The sequence below is a fragment of the Manis javanica genome, chromosome 8 (genome assembly GCF_040802235.1).
Source record: "Manis javanica isolate MJ-LG chromosome 8, MJ_LKY, whole genome shotgun sequence".
Taxonomy (NCBI): Eukaryota; Metazoa; Chordata; class Mammalia; order Pholidota; family Manidae; genus Manis; species Manis javanica.
Window position 1 is genome coordinate 69,379,893 of NC_133163.1, and position 21,208 is coordinate 69,401,100.

Sequence of the window (21,208 nt, forward strand, 5' to 3'; positions counted from 1 at the left end):
TTATTTTGTTTCCTCTATAGTACTACCAATTCTTCAGGTTTTCCATATCTGTCATCTTGCATAAATCATTTTTATAATTTTATTTTCTTACATTTGGTTTTTGATTTTCACTGGATTTTTCACTGACCCCTTATTCAATTTTTCATTTCATTTCATGTGTTTTATTTTAATGTATCTCTTTATTTTATTTATTTCTATTTCCTTGAGGCCTAAAGCTGTGCCTTTGGCATTTGATAAATATTACGGGGTGAATTTGATTAAAAATATATTGAAAAACAGACATTTATGTACAATGTTCTATTTAGGGTGTTTTGAGGGAAAATGACTAAAACATGGTCTCTGTTCTTCCAGATGGGGAGATTAACCACAGACAATATGGCCAGTGTACTCAGAGGTAAGAAACAACTTGACAGGACAATATTGATCATATTTTCAACCATCATTCCATCTTTCTTGTTTGATATTATTAATTTTTATCCACATACATAGTGAACATTTTCATAAATGTCTGAATGTGGTCAAGTCATGCAAACTATTTTTATAAAGATTTATTTACTTATTTTTAATGTAATTTCATATTTTAATTTCCTTTTCTGTTTGATCTTACCACATTATCCATTCACATTCTCAATCTTAGAAACCCATGTTAAGAACATGTTCTGTGCTTGTTTAATTATTTTCCCCATGCATTTATATAAATGTGAAAGATTTGTATCATTGTTTTATTAAAATGGGACACATTGAACAGTTTATATATCACATTTCTTTCAACAATATCTCCTGCAAACTTTGGAGAAATCACTTAATTTAGCCCTGATTCATTCTTTCAATGGTTACAAAATATTTCATGATATGGATGTAAACTAATTTATTTAGCCACTCCCAAATGGTTAGTTTCTACTTTATATCCAGTTGTTCCTCCTACCATGAAAAAACTGCATCATTGTATATTTTTACTCTAATTTTTAATGTTTCATTAGTATGTAATACATTCTCAAAGGTGACTTTGCTGGGTCAAAGGGTCTTTAATTTTTAAATTTTAGTAGATGTCTCCAGGTTGCTTTATATCCATAGAGGTAATAATAATTCATATTTTCTTCAATAATATGAAATTATGCTCTCTCCACATTCCACACAATATATGCTGACACATCTTAACATTTTAGTCAGCCTAATATGTGCAAATGTTTCTCATTGCTACTTAATTTATATTTCCTTGATAAATGGGAATTTCAAACATCTCATCTTTTCCTGAGTTTGGCTGCTTGAATTTGCTCTTCTGTTTTGCCTCACTATACCATTTACTCATTTATCTGTTGCACATATATATTTTTTGCTTCCGTTTTAGCAATTTGTAAGAGCATTTTCTGTATTATAGATCTTAACCTTTTCAATGTGCTCTTGGTATTATAAATATTTCTTTCCAAAATAACTGCCTATCTTTTACACCATCCTTTGCTGTCCCAACTTCACTTTATATATTAAAAGTAATCTACTTAAAAAAATGAAAAAAACTTCTGTGTTTTCTGTTTTGGTTAAGAATATGGCCCTTATCCTTATATTGTATAGGCAATTAAATCTTCTTTCAGGATGTTTTTCTTTTATATTTATATCATTACTTAATGACATAATATGATCTTGGGAATGTGATGGATTTTAATTAAAGAATCATACAAATATAAAAAATCAATCATCCTCTAATTGAGTTGATTTGTGATGAACAGGAATTAACTAAGGAAAGAGGGGAAAGGATATTTCATGTAGAAAGAAGACACATATGCAAATTTTATATTATGGAGGCAAATTTTGTGTAGAGAAATAGATAAGGTCCAAAATATACAGGTCCTTGTCATTCACATAATGAAGCCTTCTGAGTAATGGGAAGCCAATAAAAGAGACTTAAGTGGTGGTGGCGGTGGTGGTGAGAAAGGCCCAGAGAGAGTGAGAAACAGAGAGAAATTCAGCTCTTATCTCCTGTAGATCACTTTGGCTCCAGTGTGGAAAATGAACTGAATGAATAACAGGCAGTGTAGATAGGCAGTAGGTAGTTGCTCATGAATGATAGTGGTAGTTTGGTGTTGGGTGGTGATGGTGGAGAAGGTAAAAAGTGAGATTTTGAGAGAGATTGAGGAAATAAATACATTGTTACTGAATCATTAAATTTGGGAAATGAGGTAGGGGGTAGATGGCAATGATGGTTGCACCATTTGGTGACTGTTGGGCCATTCTCTTTGTCCACTGGGTTGTCCATGAGGAATTTAGTGTTGCTTTGTTCTTTGACAGTTTTTAGTAGTAATTAAGTGCGTAAGTGTAGATTTAAAGAAAGTGGAAGCTAGAGTCATTTAGTGCGAGTTTTGTCCGATGGGAATGATAAAGAAACAGAGGTTCTGAGGCAGAATAGACTATTGGAAAAATTTTTTGAAATGATATCTGAAATCTAAGCTGGGGAAGGATAGAACTAAAGAAAAGAGAGGGCTGAAGAGTTGTGATCACATTTTGCGATTTTATGATTTACTTGACATGATCCATACACAATTTTACATTTCAGTCCCAACTCCTATTATCTAGTACCCTCACTCTTGAGTGATCAGTAGGATTTATTCTTAAATAAACTGTGTGGTATTCCTTCTACTTTTGATCTCTGATGTTGTATGGGGTCTTAGTAATCATACTAGAGATTTTTAGCCTCTTCTCCCAGAGATTTTGATTCAGCAGAACTTGGGCAATTGTAATTTTTAAGATGTTTCTTTAGCAAGCAATTTTTTGAAATCTACCATACTTTTTATGGCCTTATGGCAATTTAAGAACTATTCTCTCTAGAAAGGAATGCTCACATTAGGAGAGCAGGTACATTCCTCGATACACAGAGGTAGAGAGTGGGGAAAGATGGTGTTCTGTATCCCTTGAGAAAGTGTCCTTTCTCTTTTGGAAAGGATCATGAACACAATTCAAGATGCTCCATCTATTTTATAAAAAAATTCTCCCCCTGCCAAAAATTGTAGGGATAGAGGAGTAGAAAACTGACTGTCAAAATTTCCTAAGCAATTTGCAAGGATTATTTTGCTACCAATGGAAATACAAAGGTGTGCTTCCAAATCTTTATGGATAGAAGTACTGGGTGCCAACATTCCAACTTCCCTGACTTTGCCATGATGAATGTTGACTTTTCTAAGGAGTTATCTACTTGTTTCCCATCTGTATTAGTTCATGCTGGATATTTAAATTCCCCCTTTGTGTCTTTCTCCCTCAGTAGATTGGTCTAGTAAATGGTGGAATAAAGAGAATTTTTGCATTTTATGGTTCTAACTTTTAAGATCTTAATATGTGTACAATTAATTTAATCCTGAAATTCAAAGAAAGTTGTGCAAATCAAAGCTGTGTTTCTGAAAGAGAGATGGAACCTGAAAAGTTACCTTAATACGCAGTGTTCAGATAAGGCTGTAGACATTTATTAAGTTGATGATTTGGGAATAGTATTTATGGCTCTACTTTTCTTACTTCAGTCCTTATGTCCATCATTGTAGAGAGATATTGAGATGTAATGACCACTTCTCAAGGGAAACAACATTGAGAGAAGAGATTTATCTAAGGAGTCCTTATATCAGGCATTTGAAAAAAATTTGTTTCAAAGGTGACTTGTGAGAAGAGGCTCTGAAATCAATACAGCAGGTTTATAGTATGTAAATTGGTGTTGTTAAAAGTAATAAAATTCTAATTCTAAATATAATAGTTAAAAAGAGGTTGTTTAAGTTGATACTTGCATTCCTGCTGTGGCATTTCCAAACCTACAGTTAAAATAATTAGTCACATGTTCTTTTTTGAAGAACATATAGAAATAAAAACTAACATCGTGTTATGGTAAATGAACATCTGTTGTTAATATGACTCCCTTTGGCTTTACAGACCCTAGATCAAACTTAGTTTCTTTAGGAAGCATATATTATGATGTGATTAGTTTACTAAGATATAATAAAACAGTTCACCTATGCCTTGAGATAGGAAAGATCAAGAATATTAAGTTTCTACCACAGTTTTGCTTCAGTTAAAAACTGAGAAATCTTCACAACATACAGAAACTTGTTCCTTAATCAGGCTGAGAAAGTGGAAGCTGCACTGTTAGAAGCTTGCTTATGCTTATGAAAATTAACAATTCTCTTTTAAGTTCAGAAGTTTCTAAAAACACATTTAATGTGTAAAAGTGAAGAGTTGTTATTTTGTTTGGTAACTTGGAACTTTAATTGGTGCCAGATGTCAAGATTTATTTTATACACCTAGATTCTCATGCCGGAGATTAGAGAAAAATCTACTAATTAATTAGGAAGTCCTGTTTTACTCCTATCTTTAATTTGCTCCTGATTTTTTGGCCTCATCAACAAAGTTCTACAACCTTTAGTTCTGTGAATGTTAGCTACTGCAGAATCATCAATAAAATGAATGCACCATTTCAATATTTCACTCCAAAAATGTCAATATTTCCTCTCAAGGAAAAAAGAAAATGTGCACACTGATGACAATAATTAGGAAGACAGAGTAGAAAAAGAGAGGTTGAAAAAAAACTTAATAGCCCCCAAGTCTGATTTAAGTGCTGTGGGTGGCCTTTTACTCTCAGCTCATTTCAAGACTCCGCTGGAGAATAGTATAAGAGATTGTTAAAAGGAGGTAGTTTAAAGTATCAGGTCATTAGGATTTATGTCAGCACTGCTCTGAGAGGAAGGCATTTTTTTCCCAAAAGTCTGAAGTTTTGTTTTGGCCCATTGTCAGCTGGAAAACAGATGTCTTATAGGTGAGATGTTTGTTGTACTATATCACCTACTAGAAGATGGTGCTGCATTCTACCCAAGGAAATAGAAAATTGCATGTCTTGAAGTTAACCATCTGTGGCTGACTTCTTTTCTTTCTTTATTTTGGGGGGGGTGCTATAAAATATATTGTGCACCAGCTGCTTATTTGGGACACTGGGTCTACTACATACAGTGTCAAGTAACTTAAATTTGTATGATTGATTGGCTTTCATAGTACAAAATTCTAAATATGTAACAGTATGCTATTTATGCATTTAGGCAATTGATACTTGATGATTAATAATTACCATTTGGTATGAATGCCAGCTAAAAATTCATTCATTTAAAAAATTCTGTGTTTTCATAATCCTTTGTACTTTAGACAACTTCTTTCATGTGTTTTGCCCTTACATTGTTAAGAGTCAAGGATGACTGTTTCATTACAATTCTTGAGTCTTTTTAAGAAGTTATTTTAGATTTTAGATCGTGAAAAACATTCAACCCAATATAAAGGCTCTAACAGATGGCCATAAAACCGGCATTTAAAAATATCCTCCATCAGCATGCTCATTATATTACCATGAACTTTAGCTTAAGAATGCATACCTTCTTTTTTTTTAAACTCAAAAAAATTTAGGACTTCTGCAATATGCAAGCTGTTTTGCAGCCTAAGAAAACTGACTATCAGGAATTTCTGGTAATGGCATCATGCTGATGATGAAGTAAGCCATTTCACTTTGTTTCTCATCATTACCTGGAATCTTTCTGCAGATTTAAATCTGGGTGGTGAATACACCAGATGGGATCTAGTAGCAGTACTTGGCAAAGAAATTATAAACTGACAGAAGACAAACCCAAACTTTCAATGTAATGATAAAATCTTCAGCTTACTCCTTTCAGTGATGCTTGAGTGCTAGGGTTAATGGCAGTGATGATTGTATAATAAATATGAGAGAATTAAGCAATTGTAAATAACTATTAACTCAAGCAATCCATTCTGTATTTGTTCTTTAATTCTATGACATAAATTTATTTCAAATTCTTTGAACTAAAAGGAAGTGTTTATTTTTTCCAGTGCCATTAACGTTTATGAAGCTTAAAAGACCATGTTGTAAGTAAAACAAAAAAATCATTGTTCATATATTTGAAAAGCCTAATATCATATTTCAGTTCCTCAGTGAACTGTAAGTCATAGTGATTTGCCAGATTCTGATGTCAACTTGATCACCCCAAAGAGCTTTCTCAAGAAATGGTCTTATTCTTTAACCATTGGAAAATAAAACAGTGTCAGGTGAGGGAATTAAAAAAAAGTTACAGCAGCATTATTCTCTTCTGAACCTATGTACTATTTGAGAAATAGTTGTCTATGCTACTTTTCCATGGTAGTTATCAATTAACTTCAGAGAATTAATTTGCTATGATTCTATATAAGAGAATTGCCATCTAAGAATAGTTTCCTATAAACATGAGATTGTGTAATTCACATACATATATTTGCTGGCTTCACTAATTTACCCAAAATCCAGTGTGTAACTTGATTACTGGTGAGAGAGAGTAGTAACAAAAGGTTATTGCAAATTATCATAAATTAAAAGAAACCAACATGCTGGAAAAAAATCTTAATGATTTTGCAGTTTTAGACAGGATGTTAAAGAACATTTTTATAATGTTGACTTACTGACAAGTTGGAGAGCTTAGGAACTTCTATAATAAAAAAAACAGTCTTTCCATCTAGATGTACATTGCTAGCTTGAAAGACAATGGGGATTTATGTTTCAATTGCATTTACATTTCTCAACTACTGAACATTCAAATTTCTACTTTTAAAAAGCTAATTACAAAATAAAAAATTTTGCTCTGAGATCAGTATGCTGGATTCTTTGACTATATATGGTTTGTCATCAGTTATTTATAGATAGGAAATATCCCACAATATTATAACTTTCTATAAACTTAAGTATTAGTATCATAGATTTCCTATCCAAGAGTATGATGATAGTTTTTATCATTACGTAATGTCCTTCTTTATCTCTTGTTACTTTCTTTGTTTTGAAGTCTGTTTTGTCTGATACTAGTATTGCAACACCTGCTTTTTTCTCCCTGTTGTTTGCATGAAATATCTTTTCCATCCCTTGACTTTTAGTCTGTGCATGTCTTTGGGTTTGACGTGAGTTTCTTGTAAGCAGCATATAGATGGGTCTTGCTTTTTTATCCATTCTATTACTCTGTGTCTTTTGATCGGTGCATTAAGTCCATTTACATTTAGGGTGACTATTGAGAGATATGTACTTATTGCCATTGCAGGCTTTAGATTCGTGGTTTCCAAAGGTTCAAGGTTAGCCTCTTTAGTATCTTACTGCCTAACTTAGCTCACTTATTGAGCTGTTATATACACTGTCTGGAGATTCTTTCCTTCTCTCCCTTCTTATTCCTCCTCCTCCATTCTTTATATGTTGGCTGTTTTATTCTGTGCTCTTTCATGTTTCCTTTAACTGCTTTTAGTGGCTAGTTGATTTTATTTTTTTGCCTTTAGTTAGTATTTGGTTGGTCTTCTTTCTTTTCGGTGATTTTATTTTCTCTGGTGACATCTGTTTAGTTTTAGGAATGCTCCCATCTATAACAGTCCCTCTAAAATACCCTGTAGAGGTGGTTTGTGGGAGGCAAATTCCCTCAACTTTTGTTTGTCTGGGAATTGTTTAATCCCTCCATATTTAAATGATAATCGTGCTTTATACAGTATCCTTAGTTCAAGACCCTTCTGTTTCATTGCATTAAATATATCATGCCATTCTCATCTGGCCTGTAAGGTTTCTGTTGAGAAGTCTGATGATAGCCAGATGGGTTTTCCTTTGTAGGTGACCCTTTTCCTCTCTCTAGCTGCCTTTAAAGCTCTTTCCTTGTCCCTGATCTTTGCCATTTTAATTATTATGTTTCTTGGTGTTGTCCTCCTTGGGTCCCTTCTGTTGGGAGTTCTGTGTGCTTCGGTGGTCTGAGCGACTATTTTTCCCCCAGTTTGGGGAAGTTTTCAGCAATTATTTCTTCAAAGACACTTTCTATCTCTTTTTCTCTCTCTTTTTCTTCTGGTACCCCTATAATGCAGATATTATTCCTTTTGGATTGGTCACACAGTTCTCTTAATATTGTTTCATTCCTGGAGATCCTTTTATCTCTCTTTGCATCAGCTTCTATGCATTCCTGTTCTCTAGTTTCTATTCCATTAATGGCCTCTTGCATCTTGTCCATTCTGCTTTTAAGTCCTTCCAGAGATTGTTTTATTTCTGTGGTCTCCCTCCCTACTTTGCCGGTTAGCTCTTGCATATTTATGCAGCTCCATCAGCATAATTATGACCTCTATTTTGAATTCTTTTTCAGGAAGATTGGTTAGGTCTATCTCCCCAAGCTCATTCTCAGGGGTTGTCTCTGTTAGTCTCATCTGTATCAAATTCTTCTGCCTTTTCATGGCGATAGAGGTAGTTGTTGAGAGTTAACACGAGTGACGGCTGGGAGAATGTCCCTTCTTGCTAGTTTGTGGCCTTCCTCTCCTGTGAGAACAGCAACCCCTAGCGGCTTTTACTGGGCAGCTGCATGCAGACAGGGTCTCTGATTCTTGCCCGGGTCTCTGTGGAGTAAGCTCCACGCAGCTGCTGTCAGTGTGGCCAGCCTCAGGTTGCTGCTCCTCTGTGGCGGGGCCACGCTGGAGGGGGAATGGGTGGGAGGCTGTTTATCACTGCGAGGGGCCTCTGAGCTGTGCTGCCTCCCAGGGGGTTAGGGCACCCAGAGTTCCCCGGGGTTCCCAGCTGCTGGGCTCAGTGTGCTGAGACACTTCCATCCAGTTGTGAGGCCCCTGTCCCTTTAAGACTTTCAAAAAGCACTTGCTTTTCTTTTGTCCCAGGGGCACTGGCTGTGGGGACCGCTCGCAGGTTTTACTGTCCCATTTCCCTGGTATTGAGCACACCATGCACTGTATGTCTGCGCTCCCAGTGCGGATGGCTAGGGCTGGGTGTTTAGCAGTCCTGGGCTCCCTCTCCCTCCCCGCTCTGACTCCTCTCCTCCTACTGGGAGATGGGGTGAGGGGCACTCAGGTCCCATCAGGCTGCGGCTTGTATCTCACCCCCTTTGCGAGGCACTGGTTTCTCGTAGGTGTGGATGTAGTCTGGCTGTTGTCCTGTATCTTCTGGTTTCTCTTTTAGGAATAGTTGTATTTGTTGTATTTTCAAAAATATATATGGTTTTGGGAGGAGATTTCTGCAGCTCTACTCATACCACCATCTTGACTCCTCCCCAGATGATAATTTTTAAAGATGCTAGATTAATATTGGTGCCTTATAGAAATTTTGAATCTGTTCTAAGTATAAAATGAGGAATATTATGATTATAGCGTTAAGCCAGAAAACTAAATTCATCCTCCCTTACCTAAGAATTAAAGGAATTATAAAAGACTCAGAAAAAATGTTGTATTTGTACGTTTGTATAATGGTCAATCATGGTAGAAGAAATAATTGAGCTGCTTGTTAGGTTTCCACACTTTAAACATCTTGGAAATACAACTATTAGTTATTCTCACAAAACTTCCACTAGGTCAAATAATTCACTAACAAATGTCCATTGTTTATTTGAAAATGTATTAAAAAGACAACAGGTGAGTCACTACACACTATCAAAGAAAATGATTATCTTTCCATTACTTTGCACCTTGTTCTTTTATAATGTATGTCACCTTGGCTGATAGCACACCATCTTGAGAACTCCTTTTCTTGGCTATATTCATTTTATCATTTGCTTCCAATGAACCTGCTTGATATATGGATTTCTGCTGTAAAAATCAATCTTATAATACATGTTTGCCATATATAACTTTCCAGCTGCTTTGAAGCTATCAATCAGCAGTCCTTATGAACTTACTACTTACCTGAGCTATAACATCATAGATTCACTAGAAATACAAATAGTCTTTTGTGTCCTGGGTTAGGAAAAGGCTATAATACTTCCACTTTCATTATAAAATAGGGCTTAGTGTTCATTTGGAATATACTCCAGTCTATTTATATGTCCTCTGCCACAAACCATGAACTAGTTTATTGTTGTTCCTTTTCGCTGGTATACTTGCTTCTTTTCAACACTGTATCAATATGTACTGTACGACAAACTCAATCATCCTGAACACATGGAGTCTGATTAGGTAGTTGTCATACCTGCACACATTTGATTTCCACACAGGAATTTTACATTTACAGATTATTATATATCCTGTGCTCTTAAAAATGTAAAGATTAAGACAACTTGCCTGAAGCATTATAACTGGACTATAATTATATTTTCAAAGAAGGCTCAAGTATGGCTTTGAAAGATAAAATGTTTTCATTCTGGTAAATTTTTACTTTATATTTCCAATTGAGGTGTCATAAAAGGTGTTGAAAAGAAATAAACATCCTGCTGCAAAATTGCTTTGTAAACAAGATTCTAAAAAAAACTCCAGAGCTGCAATTTAAACCATGGTATTAGAGTATCCAGTACCCATGTGGCAAAATATGTGGAGAGAGTGCTAGTTTTTGCAATTTAATTGATAAACTCTGGAACATTTAAATTTTGCTTTATGTAAGTCAAAAAAGTTTGGATATTATTTATGAAGTTTTAATGACCATAGAGAACTTATTTAGTATCATATTAATTATTGCTCATTTTAACTTAGTTTTGAATCCTCTAACTTTTTATATGTTTGAGACTCCACTGAATCTACAACATGGTGAAAATTTGGGGGCTATTTTGACCATTAAAATATCCAAATGCTCTCCATTTGATAATATCTTTTTTTCTACTAGGATAAATATTTTGTCTTAACTGAACTTGGTTTCCCTTTGTGACAATGTTCTCTCTTTCCATAAGCACAAAATACATAGCTTTTATGCATCTCTCTAAAAAACAGGTTTTATAATGTTGCCTTAAGGAAGATTAAGAGGTATTCAGATATAGTGGCTTCTATACTTATTAATGTATTTTATAAAACATTACCTTAACATTCATATGAAAAGTACAGATGATTTGCAATGTGAAAATGGTCCATTTTAGTTTTCCTTCTTAGCAAATGAATATTAATTAATAAATAGGTTATACTTAACTTATTCTAAAAGGTAATAAATAGCATTATTATCACTATTATGTATCTAGAGAAATGAACAGAGTCTGTGTCTAAAGAGAGTATAGTTATCTCTATGTATTCCATGGTTGTTACTTTCCTCCTACACTCATGTCTTAAGTTTAACCAGAACCTCACAAGAGAGAGGCCAACTTAGTCTTGAAATTTAATTCTTCAGGTTGTCAATGAAATGCCAGAGGACAACATGGGGGAAATCTGTACTTGCCCTTGAATCTAGGAGGGTCCATAATTCATATGTAGGAAACATCATGTGTGACTGTATATCCAGAAGATATAAGAACCACACAAAAAGAATTTTCAAATCTAGTCCAAACCAAAAGTAGTGCTGATTTGGGTGAAACACACATGGCTGAATGCTGTAAAGATATTTGACTATAATATTGATGGTGAATATAACATTTGGGTTGCCTTCATTTAAAAATTATAAAGCTGTGGTAACCAAAACTTTATGGCTTTGGCATAAAAACATACACATAGACCAATGGAACAGAGTAGAGACCAAAAATAAACCCACAAGTATATATATTCAGTTAACTTATGACAAAGCAACCAAGAATGCACAATGGGGAGACAGGACTCTCTTTAATAAATGGTGCTGGGAAAACTGGACAGCCATGTGCAAAAGAATGAAACTTAGACCTCTCTGATACCACACACAAAGATTAACTCAAAGTGTATTAAAGATTTGAATGTGTGGCCTAAAACCATAAAATTCCTAGAGAAAACATAGGTAGTAAGCTCCTTGACATTGGTCTTGGTGATGATTTTTGGAGTCTGACTCCAAAAGCAAGAATAAACAGGTGGGATGACATAAAACTAAAAAGCTTCTGAACAGCAATGGAAATTATCAACAAAATGAAAAGGCAACCTATTAAATGGGAGAAAATGTTTGCTAGTCATATGTCTGATAAAGGGTTAATATCCAAAATATATAAAGAATTCATACAACTCAATAACAAGAGAACAATCCAATTTAAAAATGGGCAGAGGATCGGAAGAGACATTTTTCCAAGAAGATATACAGATGAACTACAGGTAAATGAAAAGATGCCTAACATTACCACTCATCAGGGAAATGAAAATCAAACCCACACTGAGATAACCCCTCACATGTGTTAGAATGGCTATCATCAAGAAGACAAGAAATAACAAGTGTTGACAAGGATTTGGAGAAAAAAGAACCCTGTGCACTGTTGGTGGGAATGTAAATAGGTACAGCCACTGTGGAAAGCAGTATGCAGGTTTCTAAAAAAATTAAAAATGAAACTACCATACAATCCAACAATTTGACTTCTGGGTATTTATCTAAAGAAAATGGAAACACGTCTTTAAAAAGATATGTGAACCACTGTGTTCAGTGCAGCAATATTTATAATAACCAATAAATGGAAGTAACCTAAGTGTCCATCAGTGGATGAACAGATAAAGATGTGGTATGTATACATACAATGGAATATTTTTATGCATTTCTATTCCCAAATACCTAGCACAGTGATTTTGTATAGTGGAACAAAACAAATGTTTGCTGACTTTCTTGAAACTGAGGCACAACAAACATGATAATGGCACTGTAGGTTCTGAATTAGAAATTTAAATATGAAATCTAGCTAAAGAGATTACAGTAGCATGCAATATCTTAAACAAAATTACAATCAAATGTTATGTTTTGTTAAGATATCATTTATTCAGCAACAATTTATTGAGCACCCACTATGAACTATACTGGAGGAACTGGGGATAAAGTCAGTATTAGAAGAGATATAAATTTCTATTCTTAAGAAATTTACATTTTATATGGGGAAAAAGGCAATCAAAATGCATTGTATAGTAAGTACTGTTAAGAAAAATAAACAGAGAAGGCGGATAGAGATAGGTACTGTTTTAAAAGTTCTCGTTAAGAAAGGTATTATGGGTAAAGTGACATTTGTGAGTTCTAAGGTTGTGATGAAACAAGCCGAATAGGATATCTGGGGCAGAGAGAGAACATCAAGGGGAAAGGAGGATACTGTGCTCCAGAAGTATCAATCAAGGAGTGCTGTCTGAATTAGATAGATAAATGAAAAAATAGTAGAAGATGAGACCAGAGAGGAGTAGGGTGCTCAAATATGTAATTGCTTGTAAGCCATCATAAGGGTTTTGGGTTTGGGAAAGCCACCAGAAATATTTGAACAGAGATGAGACAAGAATTTGCCTTATGTATTAGAATGGAATATATATAAAGTGTGAGGCAAATTGAAGCAGAGAGACCAGTTACAACAACTCAAAAGAAAAATGATGATAGTAGTAGTGGAGGTAGGAAGATTGTATTTTGCATCTTATTTGAAGCAGAATTTGCTGATGGATTAGATGTCTTACCTGAAAATAAGAAAGAAGTCAAGGAGAACCCTAAGATTTGTGGAACAACTTAAGAGAGTTGCCATTTCCTGGGAGAGTGGACTGTGGGGAAGCAAGACCGAGAACACTAAGTTTGTGTGTGTTTGTGTGTTGGGTGGTAGATCAGGAATTTGTTTTCTGATACCTTAAGGTTCCTTTCTTGAGTTACTTATTAAAACATCACTTAGTGAGTGATGATTTGGATCTATGACTCTGATGGTCAGAAGGGAGATTCCCAACTGGAGATATAAATTTGGGAGTAATTCTAAAATATATAGTATATATGGGAGGTGTGATCGCACAAAGTGTGAGCGGAGAAGGAAAAAGACCAAAGAATGAGCTGTAAGGGAAGCCCTTATTTAAAGATGAGAAGGAACAAGGAAAGACCAAAAAGAGCCACAAATAAAGGAGTTGCTTCACGAAGGACAAATCTACTATCCCTTATTATTCACAGATGAATTTAGATGTAATTGAGAATTAGTCATTGGGTTTAGCAGGGTTTAGTGGAGTGCAGAGATGAGTCCTGATTGCAGTAGGTACACCAGAGCCTGAGAGTGGAGCAATTGGAAAAAGCAAGTACAGACAACTCTCATGACTGAAAAATTTGTGTTGCAATATTTAAGTACTAATCTGTGAATCAATATTCCACATATATATTGGACTTGTTTCTAGGAGAATACAGTCAGCTTTCTAATGAGAAATTAAGTTCACTTAATTATCTCAGTGAAGGGGAACATCACTCAAGTTTGTGGAGAGAGCACCACTGCAGCAGAGAAAAAAGTGCTGGAGTCTTGATTTTAAATAGATTTGGACAAAGATGCCACCTATGTGACTCTGGAAGTTAATTCACACTTCTAATTTATTACATCCTGTTGCTATAGAGTACATTGCTTAACATAGCACCCAGATTGCATTTGGCACTTAAACCGCAGTTATTGTAGTTTTTTGTTTTTTAACAGAACTAGTTTTCTTCAATTCTCCCTTTGCTGATTGTGGTAATTAACTACGACTTCCTCCATTGATTAAGCTAGTTAGCAAAGTTTTACAAATTGTTCAACTGAACTCTTATCTATCTATTTTAGTAAACTTGACAATCAATGGAAGGAAGTCCTCCTACTTGATTCTGCATTATCAGGTTGCTAGTGAAAATAAACGGTTCTATTGCTTAGTGATTTAGCTTGTCTTCTTTAAGATTCTTGAAACTTGCATAGAGTTAGGATCATCATCTGTCATAGTTTTCTTTCTCTTTAAAATTTCTTCTGTCCCTTTATTTCTTTCCTTACATAGTATCAACAAACGCAGGGTCTCCACGTTTCTGTCTTTAGCGTATTCCAGCCACTGTAGTTTCAGCAGCAGCTGCCTCTGTTAGGCCCTTAAAATACTGAGCCTTGGGCTTGTAGTGATCCCTGGTAATTGAATGGGCTCATTCATTAGTGACTCATTTATTCACTACTGCCCTATGTATTCATTTTGTCCTTTTAATAGCAAGTCCATTCTAAGGGCCTGTGGGTCACATGTCACGTCCTGGGTTGTGCAGCTGGGAGTCTGGATCATGGGAGGGTCGTGTGGGTGTGTTTCTGACCCAGGTGTCTGGTATCTCAGAGGAACTAAAATGGACAAATGCCCACTCATGGAACCTTTCCGTTGAAGTGGGGTGGGGAGGGCTCTTCAGGTTTGAGTCAGTTTAGCGTCTATGTTGCTGGCAGTGGGGGGATTGGAAGCCAACTTGCTCAAGCTTGTGTCTGTCCCCTGTTTATTTTTGTTGTTTCATCATTAATTACTAATGACCCTTTTAATTATCAAGATTGTTCCAGTTTAATGCTAAATTGTTAGGTCAATGTGTAAATGGGTCAGATTTTAAGTTGGGGTTCCTTCTGGTCTCTGTACCTGCAGTCTGGCTTTTACTCCCCTGGAGGTTTATAGTTCCATTCACTCTATTTCTTCTCTTCTATTCCCTCTTCCTGTCATTCTCCAGACCACATTCCCTATTCCTACTCTCTCATGTGTACCCAACACACAAATTCTCTTAATCCTGAAAAATTGGTGTGGAGGTGTTATCAGTATTCATTTTATCATGCAGACATATTATACATGTTGTGAAGAAAATTCACCTTTAAAAATGTAATTTTTTGATTCCTTTAATAACAGCTTAATTTTTAACTCATGTACTAACAATCACTTGAAACTCTTAAAGCATTGAGTACCTGGGGAAAACATTCATTATTTTGTCAAACCTCAGAACTAATCTTATAGGTTACTACTTATCATGTGGGCTCTCATTTTCATAACATCTGTGAGACTATTTCCTAGTGAATTATTTCAAAGCTGTATGTTATTTCCATTAATAAATATAATTATTTTATTCCTTATGTGAATTCTACCTATGTGACTGGTAATATTAAGGTTGTTTCACACACTGTTGAGAAGACATTTATAACAAATGGAAAATTTGCATTGTTTTTACTCATAAACAAATGAATAAATAATATGAGGGATCATATTCCATCGTCATGTATGGTGAATATAATTTGCTTAATGTATCACTGTATAATGTTAATGTTCTATATTATATGTCATTTGGTATATGACAGATTTCAGATTCTTAGATTTTTTTAAAGATTCTAGATGATTTCTTATGAAATATGTGAGATTTCATGACTTTAGATATAAATTCCATATTTAGGCAAAGGTTTTAATGATGTTACTGATGCAATATTTGTGATTAATTTTTAGCTCTTATATTCTGCTTTTTCTTTTTCTCTTGACCTTAAGAAGGAAGAACAGGAATCCATTTCAAGCTAAAGAGGAAATTCAACCTGTACTATCTTTCTCTTTCAAGAAAATTAACAGAACCAATGAGCCCTTTATCTGTTGAGTGCAGACTCCATTAATTAATCCTTTTTATCTGTGACAGTTAAAGGTAAATCTAGGATATTCAGCCTCCTTGAAATGATTTCTAGTCTTACTCTTACTAGCTAAAATACATTCTTTCAGCCGTATTTTATCTTTTGTCAACCATGTATAAATTAAATAAAATTGCATTGGGTTATTTCTTGCCTTGCATTGACTTTAAAAAAGATAGCCATTTAGATAAATATTTTTCATTTTATTAACTTAATATTTTTGAGAGTGACAGAAAGAAAATGGAGTATCTTTCTGTTACTCCTCATTTTCATAATAGTGGAAGGTGGAATTCATATGTCATTATAAGTAGAAATTTTCTGCATCACTAAGAACATGGCTTAAAGTGTAATGCCTCCTGATGAAGTCGGAAGAGCATTCTAGTATGAAACAATTCTAGCCATATATTATGCACTCTTTGCACAATTTCTCTCCCTTTTTACTAAACATGCATTCCACAGAAAAGGAATACTAGTGTTTACTTCATCTGGTCCTCTTACTTATTTCTCATATCACATATATAGTCTCATCAGTTGCTTTAGAAATAATTATTATTCAACCTTTCAAACAAGATCATGAGAAAGCAAAACAGAATCCTAAGACCATACGAACAGTCTTTCTCTTAAATTTAATGTTGTAGCTGTTTTTTTTAGGCATTGGCTGCTCTTTAATGCTGATGCTTTTTTCATGTGGGGCTATGCTGTTAGACTGTTACCGGCCAAGAACCAGTAGTGGGAAAACATTCTAATTACATGGATATTTGCCGATATACACTCACTTTTAACAAAAAGTGACAAGCATGTCACATTTCATCAGGTCATATTAGGTTGTGTCTCAAGAAAACAGAAACCATAAAATAAACTAGTTCAAAGCATGCTTTATCTAGAAGCACAGAAGAAAGGAAATATCAACTGCTTAGGATTAGAGAAAGAAAACTATAACCTATCTATAGATCAAGAACACTTCTTCATGTTAATTACCACTTAAATTTCAAATATCATTGGCTAACAACTCTAATTGTGTATCTTCCTGATTGTATGTAGTTTTCTTTTACAGACCTTTCACTTCCTTTGTTAAATTTATTCCTAGATACTTTATTGTTTTTGAAGCTGTATGGGATATTTTTCTTTATTTCTTTTTCAGATGTTTCATTACTAGTGTATAGAAATATAACTGATTATTATTTGTTGATTTTATATCCTGCAATTTTACTGAAATCATTGATTAGTTCCAATAGTTTTCTTGGGTGAGTCTTTGGGATCTTCTATATACAAAGTCATACCATCTGCAAATAGCCACAGTTTTACTTATTTCTTTGCAATTTGGGTGTCTTTCATTTCTTTGTTTTTCTTAATTGCTCCAGCTATGACTTCCAGTTCTACAATGAATAAGACTGGTGACAATGAACATCCAGTCTTATTACTGACCTTAGAGGAAAAGATTTCCATTTTTCTCTACTGAGTGTTGTTAGCTATGGGTTTGTCATATGTGGCCTTCGTCACGTTGAGGCATGTTCCTTCTGTACACAACCTATCAAGTACATGTATTATGAAAGGAAGCTGTATTTTCTCAAATGCTTTTTCTGCATCTATTTGGATGATCATGTGATTTTTACCTTTTATTTTATTAATGTGATGTGTTGCATTTATTGATTCGTCTACATGAAGTATCTTTGTATCCCAGGGATAAATCCTACTTGATAATGATGTATAATCCTTTAAATGTGTTTTTGAATTTGGTTTGTTAATATTTTATTGTGAACTTTTACATTTGTATTCATCAGGGATATTGATCTACAGCTTTTTTTTGGGTAGTGTCCTTATTTGGCTTTGGTATCAGGGTAATCCTGTCCTTGTAGAATGAATTTGGGAGTTTTCCTTCTTCTTCAACTTTTTTTGGAAGAGTTTGAGAAGATTTGGCATTAATTCTCCTTTAAATGTTTGGTAGAATTCTTCAGTGAAGTCATCTAGTAATGTAATATTCTGTGTTGAGAGGTTTTTGGTTACTGATTGAATCTCTTTACTCTGTTCAGATTTTCTATTTCCTCTTATTGTTTAGTCTTTGTATGTTGTGTGTTTATAGAAATTTATCCATTTCTCTCAGTTATCTAATTTGTTGGCATGTAATTGTTCATGGAGTTTCCTATGATTCTTTGTATTTCTGTAGTGTGAATTGTAATGTCTCTTTCAGTTCTAATTTTGTTTTAATTTTCATTTTTTAATATTGCCTACCTAAAATTTTGTTTACCTTTTCAAAACCAGCTCTTAGTTTAATTGATCCTTTCAACTGTTTTACTGGTCCTATTTCATTTATTTCTGCTCTCATATTTATGATTTCTTTCCTCCTGCTAACGGAGCTTAATTTGTTCTTTTACTAGTGCCTTGAGGTGTAAAGTTATGTTGCTTATTTGAGGCATATCTATTTTAAAATTAATGCAAATATGCTTAATATACACATTTATTACTATTAACTTTTCTCTTAGAACTTCTTTCATTGCATCCCAGAAATTAGTTATGTTTTCACTTTCATTTATTTGAAATAATTTTTTATTTTCCTTTTGATTTCTTCTTTGACTCATTGGTTGTTTAGAAGTATGTTGTTTGGTTTCCACATATTTGTATATTTTCTAGTTTTTCTCTTATTGTTGATTTCTAGTTTTATACATGGTGATAACTGACTAATTTTATGATTAAATGATTTACATTTTATGGATAGCTTTTGAAATTAGCTAGAAGTACATCTGACAGGGCTTGTACATATCACCAGCTAAATGCTTGTCTTTACAAAGAACATCTAGAAAAGACAAAAAAAAAAAAAAAAGAGGGAGAGAGATAGAGAGATGTATATAAAAGGAATTTAAAGAATTCTAACATTAATATTAGGAAGGCTGAAGTCCAAAAGAGAAACACATTATCAAGAATACTTAAGACCAACCCATGAAATTTAAACTCTATATTCGGAGCAAAAGGTACAAAGAACTTAGGAATGACAGAAACATATAAATAGATGGTGGAAATGAGGCAAAGCTTTCATTTTCTTTCTTTCCAGTTAAGAAGATTGGCAAGAAAACAAAATTATTGGTCAAATGGAGTAGAAGCTCTGTTTCAGTGAACTAATTAAGAATTGTCATCTAGTTCATAGCCTATGATATGGAGATCTTCCAGGATTACTAGACAGTTGCTGATAACTTTGTTAGAACTGTGGAGAATGGCATAGGTACTAAATATTGTGACAGGCTAATCATTTCTCAGTATTCAAAAGCATGCAGGAATTAAGTGGATTTCATAATTTGAAGGCATCCGAATGTGATGTCAATCTTGTGGATGTTTGTAGAATGACTAAGAGATTGAGGTATATGAATCTTAGTTAAGGAGTAATAACTATGTTTCTAGTCTAAGTTAGAAAAAACAAATGAAAATGTCCAAATGGAGATTTCAAACACCATATTTGGAGTTGTAGTTAGGATTCATATGTTAAATAATCACTGGAGAAGACATCTGAATTTCCTCACAATCTTGTACTCTGCGGAAAATTAAGACCTTAAATTTATTAAGTAACTTGCCTAAGATTGTTGGAAAGTACTATAAATAAAGCTATAAATTACTTCTTGATCTAAGGAAAAATAATTATTTTGCAGTTGAAGCACTGTATTATGTTTATTAATGAAGTTATTGGTAACATGTTTTTGTATTTGCTTATGGAATTCTTGATTTTTATATTGTTCCAACTAGTTTTACAGTTGAGCCTTGAACAATGCAGGAGTTAGGGATGCCAATCCCTGTGCAGACATCCACACACAACTTTTGACTCCCCGAAAACTTAAGTACTAATAGCCTATTGTCAACTGGAACATGTATGAATAACAGTCAATTAACATATTTTTTATGTATATGTATACTGTATTCTTACAATAAAGTAAACTACAGAAAGGGAAATGTTTTTTTCAAGTTGTTGAAAATCTCAAAAAATTTTGACACACAAAGTGAAACAATACCCATCCCTTAAATTAATCTCGCTTAAAGATTTAGATGCAGATATAAAGCCCCCTTCTTCCCCTAATTACTTTTGACTTTGTTCCATTTATAGTTTTTTTTTTAATCATTTAGTATGGGGTATGTGTCCACCCATATCTATGAAAAATCCTATTTTCCAACTTGAGGATTGTATACCTCTATTCATTCTATTGATTAAAAAATCACATAAGCCCTTTAGGCTGGCTGACCAAGATTGTCCCTTGAATAATGGAGGAATACAGTAAACTCAAGACAAACAGGATTTTTTAGGAGTTAGCAGTGGAGAGGAGGAAGAATTGATTGCAGAGATGTTATCTGACAAATTTTATTTTGGCACATAATAACTTAAAGTTTGAGAGGTTGCTATTTCTTAGGTTACATCTGTGACTTGGTACACAATTTCTTCAGTACAAAAATGCCTTAAAGAGAACTGTTAATGAAAAATCAATGATGCAAAAATGTACTTAAATAGTTCCCATAGTGCCTGAAGAGTGCAATACCTAAAATTACTACTCATGATTAATCTAGATGAAAACACTGTTTCTATATCTACTAATGTTATCTACAACACTTTGTTTAGATATTAATAATATAATTAAATTTAGAGCTGGTTCACTTTAGTTACACTATGGGAAATAGCACCCCAACTTTCTATGGTCCTGCTTGGCATCATGTTCATTGGGGATGGAATATTACTTATAAACCTAATTAATTGTATTGGTTGCCTAGTTTCTGATGTGAGTTTTCAGATTAAGCAAATTTAAAGGGCTGATACTTGAGCCATTATTTTTTAAAAGAAAGGGGGGATCAAAAAGATTTTTAAGTTGCTATATTTTGAAAAATAAATTAATTTTAATAATACTGCCTCTAAGTTCTATAGGTTTTCTTATAACTCCCCTTCATTAGCCTCTTGGCTATTCAATTCTTGGTGTGCCTGTGTCTGTTGCAGTGTTTCCTGTGGGACAACTGTGTCTTAATATTTTAGC

At 34.0% G+C, this 21,208-nt stretch overlaps 1 long non-coding RNA gene across 1 annotated transcript in view; it reads left to right on the forward strand.

Moving 5' to 3' along the window:
• LOC140843274 (uncharacterized) overlaps window positions 1-21,208 on the forward strand; it is a 175,934-nt gene that overhangs the window by 16,000 nt on the left and 138,726 nt on the right. The window contains exon 2 of the long non-coding RNA XR_012120889.1: window positions 352-394. This is a non-coding gene — a long non-coding RNA (uncharacterized lncRNA). The remainder of the gene's footprint in view (window positions 1-351; window positions 395-21,208) is intronic.